Below are 16597 nucleotides of genomic sequence, written 5' to 3' on the forward strand. Positions count from 1 at the left end.
GCCATCCGTCAACCACTGATGACACCAGGGACAAAGATTAGTGCGCTCACAAATTCACAAAACTGATCATAGTTTAGTAAACTCACAATCACATCATTCAATTTGTGTTATAATTGTTTTTCCGTCTCGAGCCTTCTGCAATTTCACTGAAGAGATTTACCTAACGTGGCCAAAAACTAACGTCATAAAAGTGTTAACAAGCAGATGAGAAACACACATAACTTCAGTTCAGTTTACAATAGTGGAGAGTAGATAATGCAGACAAGAAATACTGCAGAATGGCAAAAACTCCCAAGCGCACATATGAATCGAAGTCTTTCGACGTCAACCGCTGTTAACAAGTGGTTTGGAGAATATGTAAAGCAACACGAAAGATTCTTCATAAATAAAAGCGGAACGATTCTGGCGTAATTCTCTTTGATTAAACTGCAATAAGCTCAAGACCGAAAACCAATAATAACTATTTTCAACAGCTGCTGTGGAAAATAGACTCGCGAACTGTATTTCTTCTGGCGTCACCCATTTGAAAACTGGAGGCAATTAGACGCCATTGCTTAGGTAGCTCACTTAATAGTATTATTATACTGGATTTAATAACGTGTATATGGAGAAGTGCCACAGGCTGATATAACTTGTTTCCTGGAAGAGAATAAATAATGGAAAGGTAAAAGAATCATGTAATGCTGCTTCGTAATCATTTCTTAGTCGTAGTATCCTTGATCGTTACTTGAGCTCTAACTAATGTTTTATCCTTGTGTAATGTTTCTTAAAGTATGTTATGCTGCGCCGTGTGCTAATATTGAGACGAAGCACGAAATTTTTTTAAGAAAGCATGCCTCTCAGCAAAGGTATTCGCATCAAAGTGATATATTTAATTAATCGCATCATCATTTATTTATTTATTTTTTCGTACACCGTACTCAACCATGAGATACAAAATGCGTACTTTAAGAGTTATGAGCACTTTTTTATTTTCGTTATTGTGAGACATCTCTCCTACGGAAAACTCCTTGCTTTTGTATTTTGAGAGTTGCTTGTATTGAACAAAACTATAAAAAATCTAGGAAAAATAGCCTCTAAACTGTATACCTTAAGATCAATGAGTACTTCTTCATCTTCGCTACAGTAGAACACATCTCTTCTACCGAACGAGTGCTCATAGCTGTTTAGGTATGCAATGTTGAGCCCATGTTTACTGGATAATTTTTCTTGTTTTGGTCGCTGCTACCTTCACCGAAAGTCTCTCGGTGAAACTCTGATTCACTCTGTAAATCACAATTTCATTTGAAGCTTCTAAATATATTTTTTTTACTTAAAATGAAATAACTGAGAAGTTGAAACTTCTACGCTTTTACTTATATTGCGTAATGCAATTGAACCTTCTAAATCTGCTAAGTTAAACTGAACGTACCGTGACTTTGCTTGTCTGACCTACAGAATTTTCCCCGACAAATACAGCTCAAACTTATTCTGTTCATTTATGATCAACAGTGTAGAAGGGTAACTCAATCTGACTATTAATTAACACGAAAGAATGACCCAGAATTAGAAGAGATCCAAACAATGACCTGTACATTTAAGAAGTCACAGAAAGTCTTCATGACACGAACTACAGCAGATACAGCTAAATAAAAAGATTCTAACTACTGTAGGCTCTAACTACTAACAGGCGTGTGGTTAGCAAAGGAAAGATTTTGTTGCAGAGCAAACAATTTATTTAGCAGATTTTACCTCAATAATGTGACATCCAGTTGCAAAAATTATATAATCGTCCACGACATCCAGTTCCAAAAATTACATAATCGTCGATAATTCCATTAGCCACATTTTACAATCCATGTCCGACCAGTATTAAATCTCCATGACGGACACACGTCCAGACCGTCCGCTCGCTCCAACACTGCTTCTCACCTCCATCACTGCCAACTGTTAACTTCTAACTGCGAGTCCGGCCACCACAGAGTCTCTTACAGAGGGCGCACAGCGCTGTCAGTGATATTAATGCAGCGTCAAGCGCTGCAACATACAAACCTATAAACAGGCAACTTACACACTGTGTATTTTGAGAGGTGGTGTGATGGACTATAGCAAAAAAATGCAGTAAACATGGACTGCAAATTGTATACCTCAAGATCTATGAGCACTTGTTCATCTTCGCTGCAGCAACGAGATTTTATGCGGAATCAGCAGCGATGATTGAAAATGTGTGTCGGATCGGAACTCTAATGCGGGATCTCCTGCTTACAAGGCAACTGTGTTAACCACTGAGCCATCTCGACTCAATGTTTATCGCAATGGCGTATCCTTTTCACAGAGAAAGTGCTCATAATTCTTCCACAATTCAATTTTGTGCCTATGTTTACCGGTAAATTTTTCTGGTTTTGGTCTGATGTACCACCCCCAAGAGTTTCTCGCGGAAGTTCTGGTTCATCTTGTGTATCACAAGTGCATTGTATTACTATATTCAAAGGTAAATACAAAATACTTACTATTAGCGTCTGCTGTCGAAAACATGAGGTAGGGCGGTTCGCAAAGTAAGAAGAAAAGCCAGTGAGAAAATACGTGGACACTCCGATAGCAAGAAACGTGTTTTCTCATCAGTTTTGGCACTCTGGAGCTTCTACCAGCAGGTCTGGGTCAGTCTCGTGGGACTTGGCGCACACTCGTGTCTGTCCTGTATCCTCGCGAATGGCTCCAGAGCGGCAGCAGCCAATGGCAACTTCGACTGGTGACGTCGGCAGCATTATTTAAACTCTGCGGCCAGCGGCGGACGGGGTTGTTTTTTTTTTCCCTGTGCTGCAGAAGAAAGGTATCGATATTTCAGTTTGCCAAGTTTAGCACAGTCCAGTTTCGCATCCGTACCATAGCTGCAGCTGACCAAGCGCAACAACAGCGATGCACAGGTCATAAAACATACCACCCAGACCTTTGAACAAGATGCATCGTGTCTCACTTAATCTTAGTGACAGGTGGCGTCTCTTATTCCAGTTAGCCGCGTATGATCTCAACATGTTGCTGTGTTGTTTGAGCCACTATTCCATTCCCCACGTTCCACATAGGCATAGGAACTAGGACCTGTGATTGGTGTTATGAGACCCTTTGAGCTGTTGCCAGGCACAGACTTCGAAAGTCCCTGCCATAAAATACTCAGAATGGGGAAACAGGAACATGCGTCGCCTAAGTGGCCAAAAACCATAGTAAGGAGCGAAATTTCCTTATTATGTTTCTTGCTTATTGAGGCAGCACTTAATACTGAAAGTAATGTGATTTAAATCATAGCCAAAGGACAAAGGCAGTGTATAACTTCAATATCGTCTTAAAACAAAACGTGTCCGAAAGAACAGACAACACGCAATTACATGATTGATTCGTCTCCAAAGGCAATAAACGCACCACCTTCTTTGCGGAAGAGCAGCACGTCCGACCTGCTGTGGGAATCTGAAAGTAGCGACCATGGAGGACATGGATGTAAAGTGCGGATAGGTGGCGCCAGGCTGGAATGTGGGCCAGACGAGAAGCGTGTCGAGATAATCTGCGCCATTGCGATAAACATTGTGTCTAGATGGCGCAGTGGTTAACACAACTGCCTTGTAGGCAGGAGATCCCAAGTTCGAGTCCCGGTCAGGCACACACTTTCAATCATCGCTGCTGACCATAAAGTCCCGCTGAAGCTGTCATCAGTTCCCTCCCTTTCATTCTTCCCGCCTCCACCTTCACTTTACATAATGTGCCTTAACGATTCGCTCCCCTGTGACAGCTGGCTTCATCACGCCTAAGGAGGACTTCTTCTCCCTTGTAAGATCACGTTAGAGAAAGAAAGTGAGAGACACGTCGGGCCTTGCAACCAAATACCGTCTGGGACGATAGAAACAAGATTTGCCGACAGAGAACAGAACAGAGAAGTCTGACATTAGTACTTGGATACAATGTCAGACTTCGCTAAGTGCCCGTGTGGTTCCCGCCCACGTACTTCCAAGAGGGAAGACCTCTAGCAGGACAAGTCTTTATCTGGTCCTACTCTTTGTCTGGTCCCACCTACTGGTCAGTCTGCATAGGTCAGCGGATGATTGAGACACACACACCTCCTCACTAACGTTAAGGAGGTAGTCCATGGGGACGTGGAATCAAAGTCATCAATTACAATATATATAACTTATACCAGTAATAACGTTATGTTTTGTAAGGATTAACAGGAGTTATTCACAATGTAATCTTAATTACCCGACAACAGTTTATATAAACAATAATCGTTACATGTTGGCTAGGTTGGCGAATAAGGTTTTAAAGGAGGATACACCGTAATTTATCATTCAGAAACACGCCAAGTTGTGTCGTTAGTAAGCAGTGATTGCACGGTGTTTAATTAACAGTGAACGACGATAATGCTACTATTTGGACAGAACGACCATTACACAGGTGGCCACTATGTGTCCCATGCATGACGCTGATGCAATTTATTCTTACTATGAACAGCGTCATATGCCGTCGAGCCGTGGGATTCATGGTTGCCAGCCGTCACTGACATCGGGTGTGTTTTCTGCCGACGCCTGTTCTGTCGGTCGAATTGTTAAACAGTGATATCGCTGTCTCCCATCCGAATAATACTCTCCGTCTTCCTTCACCGAAATGTAAAAACCAAGTCTTATTACTCTTCTCCGAATCTCCGTCTTACTCTTTGCGCGTTAAACGACCTACCCTGAAACTGCGAACCACACATACCTAGGTTTCTTGCGCCTCTTCCAACTTCGGTCCAGCCTCCAGACTGGCTTCCAGTATCAGCCAATAGTATTAAATTTATGTAGGACATCCGTCCTGTGTCACCGCCCATCCACCTACGACACGGCGCTTTCTCCCAATCGACGCAATTTTGCCACCTTGGGTATACAAAAGGAATAAAGTGGGTCTTGTTCTTTTAGCATTACCTGGGCGCGTAACACACATTGTTATAATGCACCAACTCGCAGACCTTTTTAGGATCTATCTAAGGTCTTATGTACATCCATAGCCCATACTCCTGTAAAGCGGAAGACCGTTTCCCTGAATTCCATTGCGCCTCTGCTGCGTTTTTGACATCTATCTGCACACGCCAATGCTTTCTGTTGGGATGTGTGTTAGAAACAGCAGGGAGATCTTAATTTTTACCCAGTAGCCCCGTCTGGCCGCATTACTCTATGACGGGCGGTACCGTGTCCAGCGCCGGTCCAGCAGCCTGCACGAATTTTGAACGGCTGTGCTAGTCGGCCCTGCTCTGACAGACACAGCTGCGGGCATTCCGACGGTTCCCTAGGAACCCCGATGGAGCACCAGTTGTATCGGGACTTCACTGTGTCATTACCGTCTGCCCCTAACGGCCTAGTATCCGTCTTCTTCCATCTACAGGTATAAAGCCCCTGTAAATGAAGAGTACGCATAGTGGTTAGCACTGCCTCTACAACCACTTCTATATCCGAGCTTATGAGCCTACGTGTATTTGCTGCATCCCGTCTTTCGTTAGCTCCTTTGTCCATCCTATCATTATTCAAGTTTAAGATATGGCAAGCCACCTCTTAAATTTAATAATGTAGACTCACTTCTGGATAAGATCAATATCGCTAACCTTACCCTGACACTATCGTAACTCCATGCCTGGATGTGGTTTATGGTTTATAAATTTACTTTACAAGAAGGGGAATAATGGAATGAACAAAACGCTGCACGCTCGGTCTTTGGAGTAGAAACAGCATGTCGCACATAGAAAAGTGAAAATTCAGAACCATTTCGATTTGCTCATTGGCGTTGCCAAACAAGTCTAAGACACAACAATTGATCGTTAAGAAGCTCTGGAGTTTTTAACAATCTGCCACTAACTCCAGTGTTGGGAGCTGATGGGCCGGCCGGAGTGGCCGTGCGGATCTAGACGCTACAGTCTGGAGCCGAGCGACCGCTACGGTCGCAGGTTCGAATCCTGCCTCGGGCATGGATGTGTGTGATGTCCTTAGGTTAGTTAGACGACTGATGACCTCAGAAGTTAAGTCGCATAGTGCTCAGAGCCATTTGATCCATTGTTGGAGTTGATGAGGCCTTGATGATGAAGAGAAAAAAGCTCTTGCAGACAATGCCAATCAGATGTGCATTTGAGAAACCTGAAACATACTGCTTGAATGTGGCAGGTTGGTATGTATTTACAGACCATCTCATAGGAATCGATGCTGACATCAGTCCAGGTAGATCTCATACACGGATATGCCAAAATCGAAGCTGCTACTTTGGCAATTCCAAGGCTGTCTAAAGAAGCACAAGTATTTCGCAATAAGGACATATGGTGTTAACGAAAAGATATTACTCACAAATTATCCCATCAGAAAACGTTGCACGATTGTTCCTACAGAGTCTGTCATCTTCGAATACATTCATCTTTAGCATCGCGGAAAGCTGTAATTGAAGAAGATAAATAGATGTCATTTGACGTAACAGATGTGCTTTACGGACAGTCTCCCGGTGCAGGCTGACTGTTGTTATTGAACTTGAAATAAACACGCGGTTTTTGTTGGCAAGTGAACATAAATGCTTTTATTAACACGCACAGAAAAGACGCAACACAAGGGTAGCCAAAACACAACCATGTTAATAGGAACGTCTATAAAAGCGTCTGTAGCAACTACGGCAAAGATCAACACTGTCAATGACCCTTCTGACAGCGATAATGATGCAAGCGACGAATGTGACTAGGATTCAATTGAAAAATGTAAACTAGCAGATAACACATTTCGATACAGCAATTCCAACTTCTGATTCGTTCACAGCGACCTCAAAATATCTCACACCCGAAGTTTTACAGGTATCCGCTAAATTTGTAACTTTTTACCAGCCATGTCGCGTCCGCCATTTTGAAATTTGCTACCCTCACATCGAATTCGTAATAGCGTTCAAAATATTAAAAAGAGAACACCGTTTTGCACGAATTTGTTTCAGTTTTTCTGTTATGTCCAGGTTCTGAAGTGAGTGGGGCAACCGTTCCACTTTGCCGGTATGCTCTTTGTCTCTGACCGTTGCGTGCCCCGGTAACTGCCAACGCCGGCATAGACGCCACAGCAGGCCCATGTATCTGCCTCTAACACTTAATAAAATTGTGTATATATTCGGAAATCTTTCGCTGTCGCTTTTGAAGGTTACATATTCGGAAACATATCGTTGTCAGTTTTGAAGGTTACATATGTCGTGTTTGGTTGATGTCACTCACAATGAACACTACAGCACTCTCATCATGCCAATGCCAACATAAAAATCGACGCTGAACGTTCTCCACGCACCCTGATACAAATGCTACAGACAGACACGGCAGAATGTTGCTTTGGCTGGAGAGACGTGTGAATAACAGCTCCTTGTCGGTGCCCGTCGCCCCGACACCCACTCTCTATTGTGCGCATCACTGTGGCAGGTGTAAAATACGTATCCAGTAAAATGGAGAAGAAGCACAAGGACACAATTAAGACTCTGCATGGGGATTGCCAGGGTTGCTTTGTAGTTGTTGATTGGGGTGGAAAGGAGTCCCTGTCAACCTTCTACTGGGTCAGCAGCACCATAAGACAGGGAGAGCACTTAACGTATCTGGCTCCCACTCAGCCACAAGCTACATGAGTGTCTCCGCTACATCACAGCCTCACAGCAGCACAGATGCCATGCACTAAGTCTGGAAAACTTCGACTGATCACAGAAATAACGTTTTCATTACCGCTAATGCAGTCGTTACACATTTATAGGGGATAGTTGTGTGACTGTGTGAAGCGGGTAATCATCAATATTTAAAGCTTGCAATAAACGCTAGTCTTAATGACTCTTGCTGTCCTCTTCTGATTCTTTTTAAGTTACAAACAGGAACGAGCAGAATGGCGCCATTGGAGCTGTGAAATGCCTGAAAGAGAGTTAAATAAATATTCTCTTTCCATTTGCATCAGACAGAAAGTGAGGATATCAGCTTACAATTGTTATTGGTTTAGTTTTGTTGTGTACGTAGCTCCGCGTAGTCAGCGCGTACACAACTTTACCGCTAGAGCGCGCCCCGCTAAGCACAACAGCGCAGGCGCAGCGCTCGTCCGTCTCCGCACCACGAGATGGCGCTGTCTTAGAGATGGACCAAATTCTGCTTCCGCCGATCCGCGTATTAATATGTAATGCTGCCAATGAGATTGCTGCTAACGTAGAACCTTTTCTCCTCGCGGATCACATTCGCGCAGTGATACCTGAATGCACGAGGTATTATAACGAGTGTACAGACCTCTGATTACTCAGTCTGCATTAGTCTGTATTAGTCTGTAGTCAAGTTTCAGTCTGCGCGTAATAAGATTATCATATTCCTGTACATAGCCATGAAGATAAATGAATAGACACTTCGTCAAGTATCAGAGATATGTGAGAATAAGATTAACTTATGAATACCAAGGGAACTTCAGATTGTCAATTGTAAATAGCATCCAGAACCAAGTTAAGTAATTTTATGCTTGTTATTATTTTAATAAATGTATGTGAAAATTAATCAAGTTCTGTTTAAAGTTGGTCACCATCAATCTGCTACACTAAGTGTGCAAGTGGCATTTCTATTGTCTGACCTAACGGCAGAAGATAAACACGCCACGATAAAACCTCGAAACATTTTGCTGACACTCGTCTACTTCGCTAGACCGACAAGTCAAATAATCTGATGGTGTGTGTACCGAAGGTTTTACAGTACGCACACCACAAGTTTTATCCAAATATATTATAAAATCTTGTAATTTATTGTGTTGTTGCTTGAATTTGTTTCGGGATGTAAAGCTTTACGAGACAAATGGTCCAAATGGCTCTGAGCACTATGGGACTTAACTGCTACGGTCATCAGTCCCATAGGACTTAGAACTACTTAAACATAACTAACCTAAGGACAACACACAACACCCAGCCATCACGAGGCAGAGAAAATCCCTGACCCCGCCGGGAATCGAACCCGGGAACCCGGGCGTGGGAAGCGAGAACGCTACCGCACGACCACGAGATGCGGGCCTTTACGAGACAGAATTTGATGACGTTGATATGTAAGACTGGATTACCGATGCGCTGTAAGAGGACTGGTTCACACCCCTGTGAAAAATAGGCTTAAAAGTGCTGAGATAAATAATAGAGTTAGGAATGGAAAGAAACTACAGGACTGAAGAACAAGATTGAGAAAGCTTTACGTCGATGAGGCGTGGAAAGAAGAAAACCGTAGCAAAGAGTAGGATAATGAGGAGATCACAGAGTCACTGGGGGTACAGTGTGTTTCCAGCACTTGGAATAATGATGACAAAAATTACCAGTTTACTGGCAGACTGAAATTACTACCTGCACGAGGTAATTAACGTAATGAATTATGTTTCATCTGTAGAAGAGAAGGTAACGGCAAGAAGTTGTGGTACTGGTGTGTTCGGTGCACTGCTTCTAATCATGCTGCGTGTACTACTAGAGAAAAGTCCCAAAAAAAGTGTTTATGATGACTGCTTATCCAAGAAACAAACATTCCAAATAGTGTTGAATCGTGAAACTCAAATTGATATCAAATTACATGCTACTGTTTAAATACACTTCAGTTTTGAAATTTCTTAACAAAAACTGGTTGACTATTTAAGTGTTAAGGATACATAATTTCCCATCCACTGCACATAATTAACATGTAATGTACACTACGTACATAATCCGCAAGACATCATATGGCACCCTGTGTCACTGTTAGTCATTCCCTAATCCGTTCTACTCGCAACTGGAGCAAAGGAAAATCGACTGTCTATATGTTTCAAAGTATGAGCCCTCATTTCCTTAGCTTATCATAGTGGTCCCTACGCGATCTGTATATTGGTAGTAACAGCATCGTTTTGTAGTCTGTCGCAAATGCCAGTCATTTGAGCTTTCTTAATAGTGTTTCACGAAAATAACATCCTCTTCCCTGCATTGATTCTAATCAGAGTTCACGTAGCATTTCTGTAACACATGTTTATCGAACCTGCCTCTAGCAAATCTAACAGCACACCCCTGAGTTGCTTCGATGTCTCCCTTTAATGTAACCTGGTAGGCATCCCAAACACTCGAGCAATACTCAAGAGGAGTTCGCACAAGTATTCTTTACGTAATGTTACACCACCGTTTTTACAGAATCAGTCCTTTAACGTATGTCAAATCACAATAAAATCGCTTACTACATGGGAATGAATAACCGACAGTGAAAAATGTGTTACATTATAGTACTTGTGATTTTCGGTAGCTGACTAATGTAATTAATATTTTTAGTCGAATTTGATTGCCATATATATAGGTAAGAGGACGTTGAAAGCAGATTGGGATGGCCACAGATTCCATACATTACCTTCTTTATTACTATCGTCATTTATAATAACATCAGGACACGGTACTACACTTTGATTGCAGTTGTTTCAATTACACAATTATTAGAACCTTACCCCAGATACAATTATCACTAGTAGCAATGTGTTCTAGAATAATATTAACATTGCTTGTCAGATGTTTTCTTTAACGGAATAAACGGAATGAACTGAATTAACTGCGAAACTGAATTAAAACTGAATTAACTGTGGTTCTTTTTTGCAGTAAGTAATCATTTTGTTCCTAATTCATGATTCTAGAAGGTGATTAAGTAAAGCATGTGAGATACAGGGCCCAATTTCCACTATTCCAGCTTGAGTCACGCGACCGTAAGGTAACAGCGGTGTCATTTACAAACGAACTGCGCATTCAAAGCATTCTCGCAACAAATCGTAGTCGATCATTTACCTTTGATGCAACTTTACGTGCTCGTTCCGTTTCATGTCGCTTTGTCACGTTACATCTAGACATTTGGTAGGTGTAACACTGCGAAGCAGCACAGGACTACTACTGTAGCATAAAACTGCTGTATTGTTTCTTCTATTCATCTTCAATACATTAAATTTCTCCACATGTAGAGCAAACTGCCAATCGTTCTTATCTCCTACTGAATGATAACACTTTGTCCGTACACTAGAGCGTCATTAGGAAGCAGTTGAAGTTGCTTCTCATGCAGTCCGTTAGATCCTTTATGTGTACAGAGAACAAGTGCAATCCTACTTATAACGGCCTTATAGCAATTGTAGATTTACTTCTGAAGGAGGCCGAGCAAATACTACACCGCACCTAAAACGTTAGATCCCTTTTTTTTTAATCTAGGAGAAGATAGAGTACTTTACTTTTTTCTTCTGCTTAAAAAGTCTCTAACATATTCACATATCTGAGAATCTACTCTGTATATTCCAATCTGGACTAATAGCCTGCAATGTGGAACCATGTAAAATGCTTTCCATAAATCCAAGCATATGGAACTGGCCTGTGGCCTTTATGATGCGTAGGATATAATGCGAGATAACGACAAGTTTAAGATCGCACGAGGGATGCTGTCTAAAACTGTTTGCATCCGTTGATATAAGCTTTTTTTGGGCAGATTTCCGCCACTGCTGAATAGGTTGCTGGAATAATTAGTCATTTCCAGAACGAGATTTTCACTCTGCAGTGGAGTGTGCGCTGATATGAAACCTGCTGGCAGATTAAAACTGTGTGCCAGACCGAGATTCGAACTCTGGACCTATGCCTTTCGCGGGCAAGTGCTCTACTATTTGAGCTACCCAAGCACGACTCACGACCCGTCCTCACAGCTTCAGTTCTGCCAGTACCACGTCTCCTACCTTCCAAACTACGAGTCTCGGTCCGGCACATAGTTTTAATCTGCCAAGAGGTTTCAAACTAGACATTTGCTGTTAAGAAATTCTTGTTTACAGAACAGTAGACAGTATTGAGTCACACGCATCATCTGATGCTCACGGCTAGAGGGTTGGCACATGTGACTCAAAAGTCTGTATGCAAACTTTTCTTATTGGTATTCTGCTGGGCTGTATGGGACAATAAATATGAATTTTTCAACAGCTGTTCTAACTGCGTATTCAGCAGTGGCTTAAGTAACCTCAAGTTTACGACATGGTCGTAGGCCTCCTGTTCGACTTAATGTAGCTACTTAAGTTGAACTGAGCTTTTCTCACTCAAGGAAATTAATTGTATCCGAACCTAGAATATTCTCAAAAGTAAACCGGCGTTAAGGATATTGATCGGTAATTTAGCGGATCTGTTCATTTAGCCCTTCTCATATGCAGGTGTCACGTGCAATTTTTTGCAGTCGCTTGGGACTTACCTTTTATCAAAAGAAACAAACTCATCTTTCCAAATACTGCCCAGTATTTAAACAAAACCGGATGACCAGAATTTCTATAGAGACTGGAAAGCAAAGTAGACCCTACTAGCAGAAGAACATAAAGACTTAGTGAAGAAATATCAAGGGCATATCACAGTAAATCCTCTCCTACGAAAAGCAGCAGACAAAATGTAACATACTTACGGCCTATAGCTATAAAAAAATTGATTCCCTGCACATACATGCTTCATTACGTGTTTGTATGATATAGTGATCAACGTACTCCCATCTGCGATAAAGGAGCATCTCGTTTGTATCTTGCACCGAGATAATCTAGTGCATGTTTAGAAACGTAGCTACACACTTGCGATACATACACAGAGTTTGTAAATGGAACAGGAAGGCGATAAACGTAATTATTGTAACGTATGCTAAGCACTCGGTAGTGGCTTAAGGATACAAAATACTGATGTAAGTCGGAAATGTAGCATCATTCCCTCCAGTAAGTGCCAAGTGCTTAAAGCAAACGAGGCACGCTGCGTTTGCTCATGGGGCAAACTAATCCTCTTCGTCCTCATAACGAGATTAGTGCAGACACATTCTTTCACCTTCATAATTCCACGCACATTTATTCATTACGTCAAGTGTTTCGAGTTGTTTCTTTGTGCACAAAGGCACTAAATACAAATGGTATTCTTAAATGAGTCTACAGAATAAATGTGTATCAACGTAATTCACGTACTTAAAACGGTGCATTGCGGCGTTTTTGCATTGCGTAGCTTCTGTTGTGAAAATTGAAACGAGCAGGGTTCGATCTCGGTGGAAGGCAGCGTTGTGTGATTATGTTCCTTGGCTCCGGTACGTCCCTTAAAACGGTTCTCTCTTACTGACCGGCCTCCCTTTCGCAGTTTTAAAATGTTCTAATATTGTGTTTGGACCATGCATTCAGGAATCTCTTTTTGAAGCCGAAAATGTCCTTTTGATGGCATCAAATTCTAGAAAACTGAAGTCTGACCACGTCAAATGGCATATGAGAGAAGTTTTCTTTCCCAGTGCGGGAGAAAAATCTATATTTTGTTGTATTCTTGGGGTGGTCGATGTGAAAGGACAATCTTGAGCGTCGTACCTGGGAACAAGGAATTTGTTTATCTGGTGATCCCATACCACTGGAGGGGACACGTACAGGCATTCCATGTATATGTCATTCGATGCTGGAAGAAGTTGGTGAGAAGATTTTCCCACTACTTCTACTGAATGATTGTGATGCAGTCTTCATTAGAGAAACATAATACTCAAGCCGCATTCACCAGTACATAATCAGTTCTCTGGGAGAAGGTTTTTAAGTGACGTGAAATGTTCCCGATAAATTTACAATATTTAGAGGATAGCCCGCCACAATTTGAGAATCTTGTTGAATTTTGTCTTATATTGTGTTGTTCGTTGTGAACATTACGTGAAAAAAAATTCGTTCATTTTATGTGCCTTGTGTAAAAACAATTTATGTTTTAAGAGGCTTTCTATTTATAATCATTATTGTAATGATTTTCTTTATAATAACGATATATTTATAATTTTCAGTTAACAAAGTACACGTAAGTGAATGGCAGAGCAGAAAAAAGGACAAACTAATACATGAATTTAAACGAAAGATATGAATTTTAATACCAAAACAGAAAGGAGTCAAACAAATAATTGAAATAATACTGAATATTAGTTATGTTTAAAATACTCCGACAGCATCTTGTGTACAGCTTATTTTCCAAAACTGGTATTTCTGAGACGAACTTTAATTACACTTGGCTCTATGTAGCGTAAGAGCGCCTTTAATTTATGTGACAACAAAATTTTTCATTTTTCATAACTAATTAGTGGGTGGAGTATTATACAAAAAATTGAAATTAGTTCGATGTTGATTATACAGTTTTCAACAGCGTTACCTACATTTCAACTTTTATATGAAACACATTTTTCTGTACCATGATTTCAAAGACATCCCTCTTAGCCTAATATGCAATTTACCTTTCGCGGTGTATTGCACCCTTTAACAGTGAAACTAGACAAAAACGATAATAATACGTATTGGGCTAAGTTATTTTTACCCCTCTACATACCTGCCACGTCTCGTGTGGATCAGCCAGCGAGGTGACGCAATGGTAAAGACACTGGACTCGCATTCGGGAGGACGACGGTTCATACCCGGTCATCCTGATTTAGGTTTTCCGTGATTTCCCTAAATCGGTTTAGGCAAATTTGGGGATGGTTCCTTTAAAAGGGCACTGCCCACTTCCTTCCCCTTCCTTCCCAAATCCGATGGGACCGATGACCTAGCTGTTTCTTCCCCTCCCCACAAGTTAACCAACCACCCAGCCAAGCATCTCATCCAGATCGTTTATTTAGAGCTAGGAATGTTCCCTTATTAGCACCTCTGCCAGTAGTAACTGCTCGAGGTCGGCAGCACATCGAGTCGAACTTAGCTCTGATGACAGATGCGATACGTCATCTCGTGGTGCTTCAGTTCTCTGGCAGAGCCCATCAATCGTAGTGGCTGAACGTGGTAACTAACATATGGACAAGGAAGGAAATGATTGTTTTAATACAGGTAACGAATTTTACGTCCATTCAGTTTCGTAGTCAGTGCGATTTGCTAGCCAGGTACAGCAGAAAACTGCCGCTGGGGAGCGCTGCGATCGCGTGTACCATATTGAGGCTCAAGTACCCTATGCACATACCGCATCGTTTCTGAGCGTTCAGCAGCACTTTGATCTCGACACGCATCAACGTTGACGTTCAAAAGCACGGTCCGCGTGCCGACAATTTTAGGACCGAAACCTCCATGGTGATGTCTATCCTAAACCGGGACTCGCTTGAAAAGACGACGTGACACTAGCCCTGTGTGTAGTCTAGTTGATAGCAACGTCGTTGACGCGCCACTGCCGCGACGAGGGCAACAGCAACAACAAACGGTTGCAGAGCTGATGGACCATAGCGCTCCAGAAGTGGTAGCACTCTCCATGTTAATAATTTCCTCGCTGCAAGAAAGCCCGTTTCCTGATCCAAAGTACGTGACATTTACGATCCTGAAATCTGAGTGAACAATACATTTGTTCTTGCGGATCTAAACCGCATGGGGCCGTAAATATTATGCATGATGTTTCTTAATACTCTCCAGAATCCATAGAGTTCATATTCGTGTTGAAGTGGTCCATTCTGTAGGAAGAATATGTGCTCATTAATTATTGAAAAGAGCCAGTCTCCTGTGCATAAGTGCTTTTTCCCTTTAACGCCGAGCGAGGTGGCTCATTCGTTTGCACACTGGACTCTTATCAGGAGGACGACTGTTCAAACCCGCGTCCTGTCATCCTGATTTACGGCTTCCGCGATTTCTTCAAATCGTTACAAGCAATTGCCGAAGTAGATCCTTTGAAAGGGCACGACCGATTTGCTTCCACGTCCTTCTCTAAACCGATGGGACCGATCTCCTCGCTGTTTGATCCTCTCCCCGGAACCAACCAAACTTTCCATAAATACTCGCTCTGTAGGAAGAAAGAAAAGAGCTCTCAATTTTTCTGATTGTTCACGTTATTGCAATACCCGTTATCTTCTCTGACCTCGACACTGAAATGTCCCATCTCTAAACCAGACAAGAGTACAGGTCTTTTCTTGTCTTTTTTTTTGTGGGAACGTTACTTCAGACTCACTCTTGTTTAGTCTTCTTCTTTAGGTTGTCGTAGCGAACAGATATACTGTATAAGCTGCAATTAAATTAACTATTTGCTGGTTCAGAATAATTAAAAGTGGTATCTATATACACTGAAGAGCTAAAGAAACTGTCACACCTGCCTAATATCGTGGAGGGCCGCCGCGAGCACAGAGAAGTTTCGCAACACGACATGGCATGGACTCGACTAATGTCTGATATAATGCTGGAGGGAACTGACAGCATGAATCCTGCACGGCTGGCCATAAATCCATAAGAGTACGATGGGGTGGAGATCTCTTCTTAACAGCACGTTGCAAGGCATCCTAGATAGACTCAATAATGTCTAGGGAGTCAGGTGGGCAACGGAAGTGTTTAAACTCAGAAGAGTGTTCCTGGAGCCACTCTGTAGCAATTACGGACGTGCGGATGTCGCATTGTCATGCTGGAATTCCCCAAATCTATCGGAATGTTCAATGGACATGAATGGAAGCAGATGATCAGACAAGAAGTTTACGTATGTGCCACTTGTCTGACACATAACTAGACGTGTCAGGGGTCCCATATCACTCCAACTGCACACGCCCTATACCATTACAGATCCTCCACCAGCCTCAACAATCCCTTGCTGACATGCAGAGTGCGTGGATTCATGAGGTTGTCTCCATATACGTGCTCGTCCATCCGCTTGATACAATTTCAAA

Source organism: Schistocerca piceifrons, chromosome 7 (genome assembly GCF_021461385.2).
Source record: "Schistocerca piceifrons isolate TAMUIC-IGC-003096 chromosome 7, iqSchPice1.1, whole genome shotgun sequence".
NCBI lineage: Eukaryota > Metazoa > Arthropoda > Insecta > Orthoptera > Acrididae > Schistocerca > Schistocerca piceifrons.